A 10,152-nucleotide genomic window follows, 5' to 3' on the forward strand; every position below is an offset into this window, starting at 1 on the left:
CCTTTCAAAATATATGCACTTTAATTACATGAAAAACAGAAGTTATCTTGGATATTACAACAGCATTAGGCATGTGACAATATAAAAATGCAATATCAAGATAATTAACTTTCATCATAATTTAAAATATTATCATGATATTCATGATGGTATTAAAAAACAGTATATGTGTTCTGAATATAAATTTAATGGCAATGTGTTGTTTCTATCTAAAAAAATCTTAATGTGCAACATATCTTTGGTTTCACCTAGATTTTTTTTTTCAAGCTGATGGCTCAGCTGATTTTGGATTATGACATTTGCCTGTACCTTTGACCATGCTTCTGCTTTTCCCTTTTTCGATTGATGCATTGTCTTTGTCTATTTCATGTGCCTTCTGGATCTGAACTCTGCCTGGTTATCAACTATGACTTTGAACTCTGTTTCTATCAGTAAAGCCCTTTCAGTAAGTTACATCTGTGAGCGTCTGACTGTGCTTTAAACCTTACAGAAAGACACATTCATCATCATCATCATCATCATCATCATCATCATCATCATCAACTGCTTAGTCACATAGGGTCGTGGTAGCAGTTGGGAGATGATCCCAGACGATCCTGTCCCCTGCAACTTCCTCCAGCACATTCCCAGGGATCCAAAGCTGCTCCTAGGGCAACTTGGAGATCTAATCCCTCCAGCAGGTCCTAGGACAACTGGGTTTTTTCCCAGTAGGCCCATCGGGAGGCGTCCAGGGGGCATCTGGATCAGATACCCAAACCGCCTCAGCTGGCTCTTCTCAATGTGGAGGAATAGAAGCTCTACTCCAAGCTCCTCCCAGATGGCTGAGCTCCTCACCTTATCGAATAGATTGTAGCCCACCACCCTGTGTAGAAAGATAATTTCCACCACTTGTATTCACGATCTAATTCTTTCGGTCATTTCCCACAGCTCATGTCCATAGGTAAGGGTTGGTATGTAGACTGACCGGTAAACAGAGAGCTTTGCCTTATGGCTCAGCTTCCTCTTCACCACTACAGTCCTGCCGCCTGTCCCAGTTTGCGGCTGATCTTACAATCCATCTTCCCATCACTCGTGAACAAGACCCCGAGATACTTAAACTCCACCACCTGGGGCAAGTCCTTCCCCCTTACCGGGAGTGGGAATGCCATTCTTTTCTGGGCTAAGACCATAGACTCAGACTTGGAGGTGCTGATCTGCATACCAACTGCTTCACACTCAGCTACAAACCACTCCAGTGAATGCTGGAGGCATCCATGTGATCCAGCCAAAAGAACAACATTGTCTGCAAATAGCACAGACGCCACCCTCTGGCCTCCACACATAATGCCCTCCTGACCTCGGCTATGCCTTGACACCCTGTCCATGAATATCACGGGAGTGGAGACAGGGCACAACCTTGTCGGAGTCCAACATTAACACTGAAAGGGTCCGACTTAATGCCAAGTATACAAACACAGGTCTCACTCCGGGAATACAGAGATCGAATGGCCTGGAGTAGTAGCCCTGGCACCCCATACTCCCAGAGGACCTCCCACAAGATATCTCGGGGAACATGGTCGTAAGCCTTCTCCAAATCCACAAAACACATGTAAACTGGGTTGATAAACTCCCATGCCCCCTCAATAATCCATGAGAGGGTGAAAAGCTTGTCCATTGTTCCACGGCCAGGAAGGAATCTGCATTGCTCCTCCTTAATCTGAGGTTCAACTATCGGTAGAAGTCTTCTTTCTAGTACGTTAGCATAGACTTTCCCAGGGAGGCTGAGGAATGTGATACCCCGATAGTTGTCACACACCCTCCGGTTCCCTTTTTTGAATATGGGGACCACCACCCCGGTCTGCCAGTCCAAGGATAGGTCCATGCAATATTGCAGAGGCGTGTCAGCCACAACAGCCCCACAATATCCAGAGCCTTAAGCATCTCTGGATGAATCTCATCCACCCCCCAGTGCCTTGCCACTGAAGACCTTGCCAACTACCTCAGTGACCTGCACCAGGGAGATGCAGCTTGACACGCCAGAAGCATCTGGCCCTGACTCCTGGATGGAGGCATGTCTCCCAGATTAAGGAGTTCTTCAAAGTGCTTCAAAGCCAGAGTTTCTCCACCCCTGCCAAATACAGCTTGGGCACAGCCACCCTGACCACTCCTGAGTTGCCAGACAGTTGTCCAGAACCTCCTTGAAGCCAACCAAAAGTCTTTTTCCATGGCTTCACCAAACTCCTCCCATGTCCTAGATTTTGCTTCTGCCACCATTGCGGCGTCCACCTTTTTTGCCTATCAGTACCTATCTGCTGAGTTGGGAGTCCTTCGGACCATCCAGTCCCTAAAGGCCTCTTTCTTCAGCTTGACGGCCTCCCTCACCATTGGTGTCCACCAGGGGGTTCTTGGGTTACTGCCCCAACGGGCACCCGCAAGCTTTTGGCCACAGCTACGCCTGGTAGCTTCCACAATGTAGGTTTTGAACAGGGTCCATTCAGACTTCATGTTCCCTACCCCCCCAGGACATGAGAAAAGCTCTGCTGGAGGTGGGCGTTAAAATCATTCTAAACAGGGGCCTCCGACAGACGTTCCCAGCACACCCTCACTATTCACTTAGGCCTACCGGGTCTGACTATCAGTCTTCCCTGCCATCTGATCCAACTCACCACCAGATGGTGATCAGTTGACAGCTCAGCACTTCTCTTCACCTGATTGTCCAGAACATAGTCCCAAGTCAGATTAAACGACATTGACCTCTGACCAAAGGAGCTCTGGTACCATGTATACTTATGAACATCCTTGTGTTCGAACTCGGTGCTTGTTATGGACAGTCCATGCCTGGCACAGAAATCCAATAACAATTCACCATTCAGGTTTAGATCAGGCAGGCCGTTCTTCCCAATCATGCCTCTCCAGGTCTCCCAGTCATTGTCAACATGAGCATTGAAGTCTCCCAGTAAGACTATGGAGTCTGTAGACAGGACTCTTTCCAGAACCCAAATACTCTGACCTGTTGTTTGGTACATAAGCACACACAACAGAGTTTTCCTTTCTGCAATTTTAATTCGCATTGAGGTGACCCTGTCGTCCACCGGGACAAACTCTACCTGCAAGGCCGCCAGCCAGGTACTCTTGAATATCCCCACAACTACCCAGCGCCTCTCACCCTGTGCAGTCCCTGAGTAGGAGAGGGACCAACCCCATCCAGGAGTTTGGTTCCAGAACCAACTGTGGGTGGAGGTGAGCCCAACTATATCTAGTTGGTACCTCTCAACCTCCTGCACAAGCTCCGGCTCTTTCCTCCTCAGTGAGGTTACATTCCATGTACCAAGAGCCAGTTTCTGCCGCAGGGGTCTAAGCCACCAAGGGCCCCTCCTTCAATCTCCCACTGCCTGCACAGCACTGCACCGCTCCCCCATGCTGGACCTTGTTGATGGTGGGCCCACATGGTCTCTCCACATTGCCTCTTCGGGCTGAGCCCGGCTGGGTTATGTGGGCTGCCTGGCCACCAGGCGCTTGCCAGGGGACGCTACCCCCAGGCCTGGCTCCAGGGGTGACCCTCTCCCGGGCAGGGTACAAGATTTTCTGTGCCTGTTTTTCATGGTGAGTTTTTGGATCGCATTAGTCTGGGTCTTCACTCCAGACCTGTTCACCCTGGGAGACCCTACCAGGAGCATATTGCTCCCAAGCACTTATCTCTGAAGATCCCTAGACCACACAAGCCCTTCCACCATGACAAGGCCCCGATCCAGGAAGGACACATCAATCAATAATGTTGAATTTATGCAAGCTTTCTTGTTGTGTAAATCTTCAGATAAAATAAAGTAAAAACTGCACATTGTTGAGTCAGCTTATTTTTACTTAGAAAATTAACAAACCTGTCATTTGACCAGGAATGTTCAAACCTTTGCAACTATACAGTTGCAGTGTTACCCAATAGGTAGCACTAATGTGTTTTATTAAATCCAGTAGTAATTCAAATATATATTTAAACATAGATGGATTACAATTTAGAAATACCTCCATTGTAAAACATTGTTCCAAAATAATACATTTAGTACCTTTTAAATTTCATCATTAAAAGTATTTTTGATATTAGATACACTTTTAGAAAGTACACCTGAATGCATTTTTCTTTTACATGTTCATGCTACACAACAGTTTGTTTATCAAAGGTAAGCCTGAAAAAAAGAATGCAGAGTAAAAGACTGAGAATGTTAATTGACAGTTTTCTTTTCTTTCATATCTGAATTCTCTTAAAAAGAAAAACATCCTCATTTCACAAACACGTCTTAGGAATCTTCACAAATAAGATGAGAGTTGTTGAATTTCAGAGGAGTCTGTCACACAGGCTATGATGTTTCCACAGCTCTACTTTTATCACTTTGCAACAGCAGGTTTTTTATGTTCCCATGAACATGAAACTACTGTGAACTTGCAATCCTGTGTCTGATTGTATAAAAGCCTAGTGATAAGACGCAGGTAAAACTCATGGTTGGGACACTTCAACCCACCACAGTTTCACTCAGGATCTTTTTTGATAGTGTAACATCAGTGTTTGTTGTAACTAATAGTGGGGGGGGTGGGGTTTGTGTTGGGGTGGGGGGTCTTGAGCCCCTGTCCATTTGCCCTCAGACTGTGTAAATGCTCTTATACTCAGTGTGTATAATAGCTGTATTCAATATGGTATAATAACTGTTTCAATAACTTTTCACCTACTCATACTTTAACAAAATAAAAACACTGATAAACACTTTAAGAAGACATCACATCCCAGAATGTGATTATTATTAAATAGAATGAAACACAACATCACCAATAAGCAGTACTAATTTTCTACACCAACGTTTCTCAATTTAAAAAAGAGGGATGTCTACAAGACTCTTTGGAACTCTTACATAGAGTTATAAGTGATTAAAAAGTGTAATGAATGATATGGATTTGCACTCCGGGCACTGGTGTTCAACTACCTTTGGCTTTATCTAAAACACAAACTTTCTTGATGGGATGGATTGTGATATACAGTAAATAAAATCAGGTGTGATTAATGCCAGGGGTGTTGGCTGGATATGCAAATATCCAATGCTCAGCCTACTCATTTGTAGGAATGTTTTGGAGTATCTTTCCCCAGAATATTTAATATGAAGTTCTACACAACAATAAAATTTGCAGAGATTTCTCCCTAATAAAGTATTCCTCTAATTTCCTGTTACTCCACATTAACCATCTCTTCTACACATCCTTTCAAATATCTAACAGTGAAACATCTAGAATTCTTATATTTTTTTGGCTACTCATACTTTAAAATTTTAAATAATTATTCAGTAAAAAAATTTCAAAAGCAAAATAAAAATAATATTTTCAATATAAAAGAATGCACTAAATAAAACATTTCATTTGAGTAATTATGTTAAGACACTTGATAAACATTTTAGTGCTCTGCTGCTTGAGTAAAACTAACAAGGCCCTATGAAATACTGGTTTCAGGGTAATCTTTCAGATACAACATGGGACTCGATTTGGGCTTGTTTTATAATGCATTTTTTATATTTACACATAAATAAATAAAAAAATAAACACACACACACATCTGAGTATTTTGTCTATCTATGCTTTATAATAGAGTAACAATATTTTGTTAAAATGTAACACAAAGGGAACATGATGAATGTGATGTTGCATTTTACAGCCCTGATTCTGTGTAATCTCAGTACATTTACCTCATCTATTCCTGTGTAAGTACACTTGTAAAATAGTAGAACAACCATCACTGTCTCGGTCACTGTATCAGTGCAGTTACCCAGACTGTTTTGCAGAGATGATGGCATTACATGATGTGAGATGTAGTAAGTGGGGAAAAAAGAAAGTTTGCATTTTACAGCTCTGATACCATTTAGTAATTACAGTATGTAACGTCATGCTGCCCCTGACCACTGAAAGACATAACAGGTAAGAAACAAAGTAGAAACAAGTGAATTAGTATTTTGCAGCACTAAAACCGCATAATTTGATCAAAACTACTGAACGTTATTTTTCCAATTTATTATCAACTAATCTTCACTACAGTTACTGACTTATTACTTACTAAGAACTAGAAAATATGTATGAATTTTCTAGGTAAGTTACCATTATTTTACTATTTTATTACTGATCATCGCTACTAACTTCTTATTTTTTTAATGGCTAACTTTTTAGGTAAATACAACTTGTTACCTTTATTTTACCATCTAATTACAAATTTGTTATCACTACAAACACAAGCTTATTATTATGAACTGGAAAGTATGCAAGTAATATTTTGGTAAGTACAACTTGTTACCATGATTTTATGATTTTATTACTGACTTGTTACCGCTACAATAGATCAGAGTAGACTAAATCACTAATTCAGTGGCCTGAATGTTGATAAACTAACATTCTTCACAAATTTGATGTCACCCGCCTATTAAACAACTTCTCTGTGTTAAATATAAGAAAGAAAATATTCTAAAGGTAGGAAGTTTGTGGCTGCAGTTTGTCTGTTTGTGTTGTTTTTAAGTAATATGCTTACCCAAGGAGGTGGATCTCAACTACTCATTTACATAGTGTACGGTTGTTCTCTAAAATGTATCTTATTTATACTGCTTGCAGATTTGCTGTGGATCGATGCATCAGTTGCATTAGCCTAGGTGCCCCTGATCACCTGAATCTGCCACTGGTCCTGGGGCATCATAAAGTCTAGCTTGCACCCATACACCTATATTTTTGCCTAGCCTCAGTTTTGTTCTGTTTATTTTGTAGTCATCACCTCTGCTAGTAGCCTTTTAGCCTGTGGCTTGTTTCTCAGTGAACCTGTCCTTCGTGTCTCTAGACTGATGTTCCAACTACACAAATTTTTGCCAAATGTTTGTTCACATGATTAGGGAACACCCAATCTGACAGCCATTTCTTCATCTACTGCATTTATTAACTTAACAAGACAAACATTACATTTCTTTTTATATGCATAAAGCATGTTCTGTATGTACCCTCTACACTTCTCAGAGAATGGAATGTACAACAAATTACACTTAAAATTACACCACATATTTACATATAAATAAAACAGAAAATCTAATTGTTACTGCAACATTAAGTACATGCTTAATTTTATTGTTTTATTTTATTTCTTGTTTGTGTATTTTATTACTTAGTCAGTTATAATGACTACCCAGGGGGAAATGTTATTGCCTAAATGCTATTTCTTCATGGTTTAGGAGGTTAAATAGTGATTATCCTAAAAGTCAATTAAGTTGTGTTATTCCAAATGAAGGCACAAGATAGTTAGGTGCAGATAAAAATGATAAAAGTTATTTACAACACCAAATCTGAGAAGATTCTTAGTCTTAGATAAGAAATGATTGAGTTCATAATGGATTCATATTTTTAGTTCAGTTGCACATAAACATGAGCAGTATCATCTTAGCAAATTTCTGCACAATATGTGACTTTTTTGAGAACTCTACAAAAACTAAATATAGTAGAGTTATGAGATTGCTGTTTCATGTATTTATTTATTTATTTATTTTGCTTAGGAGAAATATCTGAGCAGCATAGATTTATTTTAATTGTCTTTCCATGTGACCCAATTGTTACAGAGATTGTTAGAGAGATCTGATTTTTGAGCTTTGTGTGGGCATATTTAGTTCATTTGCATAGCAGTAAATGTGTGTAATCTTGTACATAACAAGAAACCGCTGTTCTAACTTAAGCAAACCTGTTGTCTATACCAACATCACATTATTTACTGTTCATGTGATCTCTTAAAGTATTTTATAAGCATTCTAAATTGATAATAATAATAATAATAATAATGAAAAGAACATATTTTAGGAATAAATAGAGAATATTTTTTACTGAATGCTTTGATGAGTCATAGTGCCAGACCAAAACACAAGCAGTTTAAGATGTTAATGAAGAATCACAAAATTTGCACTTTGATGAAACCTCTTAAGAAGTCTCAAAATAGAGATATAATGTAAGCATGTGGAAAGATTTTTTGTCGTATTTTAAGACAGATCACTGATACTTTGCAGAACTTAAAACTCTGTTTGTAAACTCTGGTTCTAATGGTTAAGGGACTTCAATTATAGTTAAATGACAGAAATGACAATATATGGGAAAATGTTGATGACAAAAACACAGAGTAACATTAATGTCCACTGGCATGCAATCATGGCAACCTGCCTTTTTCCTTTTCATTAAGTCATCATTTTTCTCATAGTATGAAGTTAATTACAATCTTAAGGTAACATCACTTACTTTGATGTCTGAGTCATTTACAGTGAAGATGAAGTTCTCTCAGCTCTGCTGACCAGAATGGAAGAAAGGAAATGAAGGAATAAGGAAGGTCACAGTGTATTTAATACCTGTAGGTTCAGAAAGTCCAGCCCACCAACAGAGCTGCTGTCACTCAGTGAGTCTCCTGCAGACTATTTGTCTTGAGTGAGTTAAAAAAAATCAGTAACAGAACTAATAGGGCTAAGAGAAGGTAAGACTCCATTCAACTTGGTTGTCTACCATCACAGGAATGTTATTCTGCATATAACTTTGCTTGTAGTTCTTTGTAAATATATATAGAGAGAGGTTTAAGCATTTGATGGCCATATACCTTTTTACTTGAAAAAAAAGTAATAAGAATGGAACCATTATGTTAGGAACACAACAGACATATATGTCAATGTTCCGCTGTTCATTCCATATATATCAATATTCATTCAATATATATCAATGTTCATTATATGAATTATATTATATATATTATATGTTCATATATATATATATATATATATATATATATATATATATATATACACACACACACACACATATATATATATATATATATATATATATATATATATCCATCCATCCATTTTCTAAGCCGCTTCTCCGTCAGGGTCGCTGGGGGTGCTGGAGCCTATCCCAGCAGTCATCGGGCGGAAGGCAGGATACACCCTGGATGGGTCGCCAGTCCATCGCAGGGCAGACAGACAGACACAGACAGTCACTCACACACTCACACCTAGGGGCAATTTAGCCTGTCCAATCGACCTGACAGCATGTCTTTGGACTGTGGGAGGAAACCGGAGAACCCGGAGGAAACCCACGCAGACACGGGGAGAACATGCAAACTCCACACAGAGAGGACCCTGGTCGCCCAGCCAGGGAATCGAACCCAGGCCCTCCTCGCTGTGAGGCGACAGCGCTACCCACCACGCCACCGTGCCGCCTATATATATATATATATATATATATATATATATATATATATATATATATATATATATATATATATATATATATATATATATATATATATATATATATATATATATATATCAATCAATGTTCATATATATATGTATATATACACACACACACACACACACACGCATGGAATGGGCTTTTGAACTTGAACTGACATGTTCATTTATATATATATATATATATATATATATATATATATATATATATATATATATCAATGTTCATTAAATAATTCCTGTCAAGCTTGCCACAGTGTGTGTGTGTGTGTAAACTAAGCTTTATACTCTATGCTGCAACAGAAGGCTATTATATTCTAGGCTGTGACCTGAGCATTGTGAGATCACAGAAGAAAAAGATATATGTAAGCATTAATGCTTTGTGAGACCATATAAGGCTAAAATTATGTATCAGCATTTCTGTACATGTGCAGAATGTGCACATGAAGCCGAAAGGAGCTGAACCATTTCTCGGTAAACAGGATTTTTCACCTCTCTATTTCACTCTCGAGAAGTGGTGTAGGCAACTGTTGACAGATGACATGGCCTGCTTTACATGGCAGAGTTTTAACTTGCACTTGTAGATGGAGCGACGAACTATGTTAACTGACAATGGTTTTCTGAAGTGTTCCTGAGCCCATGTGGTAATATCCATTACAGAATGACGATTTTTAATGCAGTGCCTCCTGAGGTATCGAAGGTCACGGGCATTCAGTGTTGGTTTTCTGCCTTGCCGCTTACTTGCAGAGATTTCTCCAGATTATCTGAATGTTTTGATGATATTATGGACTGTAGATGATGAAATCCCTAAATTCCTTGCAATCGCATGTTGAGAAACGTTGTTCTTAAACTGTTGGACTATTTGCTCACGCAGTTGTTCACGAAGTGG

This window comes from Pygocentrus nattereri, chromosome 1 (genome assembly GCF_015220715.1).
Source record: "Pygocentrus nattereri isolate fPygNat1 chromosome 1, fPygNat1.pri, whole genome shotgun sequence".
Classification (NCBI taxonomy): domain Eukaryota; kingdom Metazoa; phylum Chordata; class Actinopteri; order Characiformes; family Serrasalmidae; genus Pygocentrus; species Pygocentrus nattereri.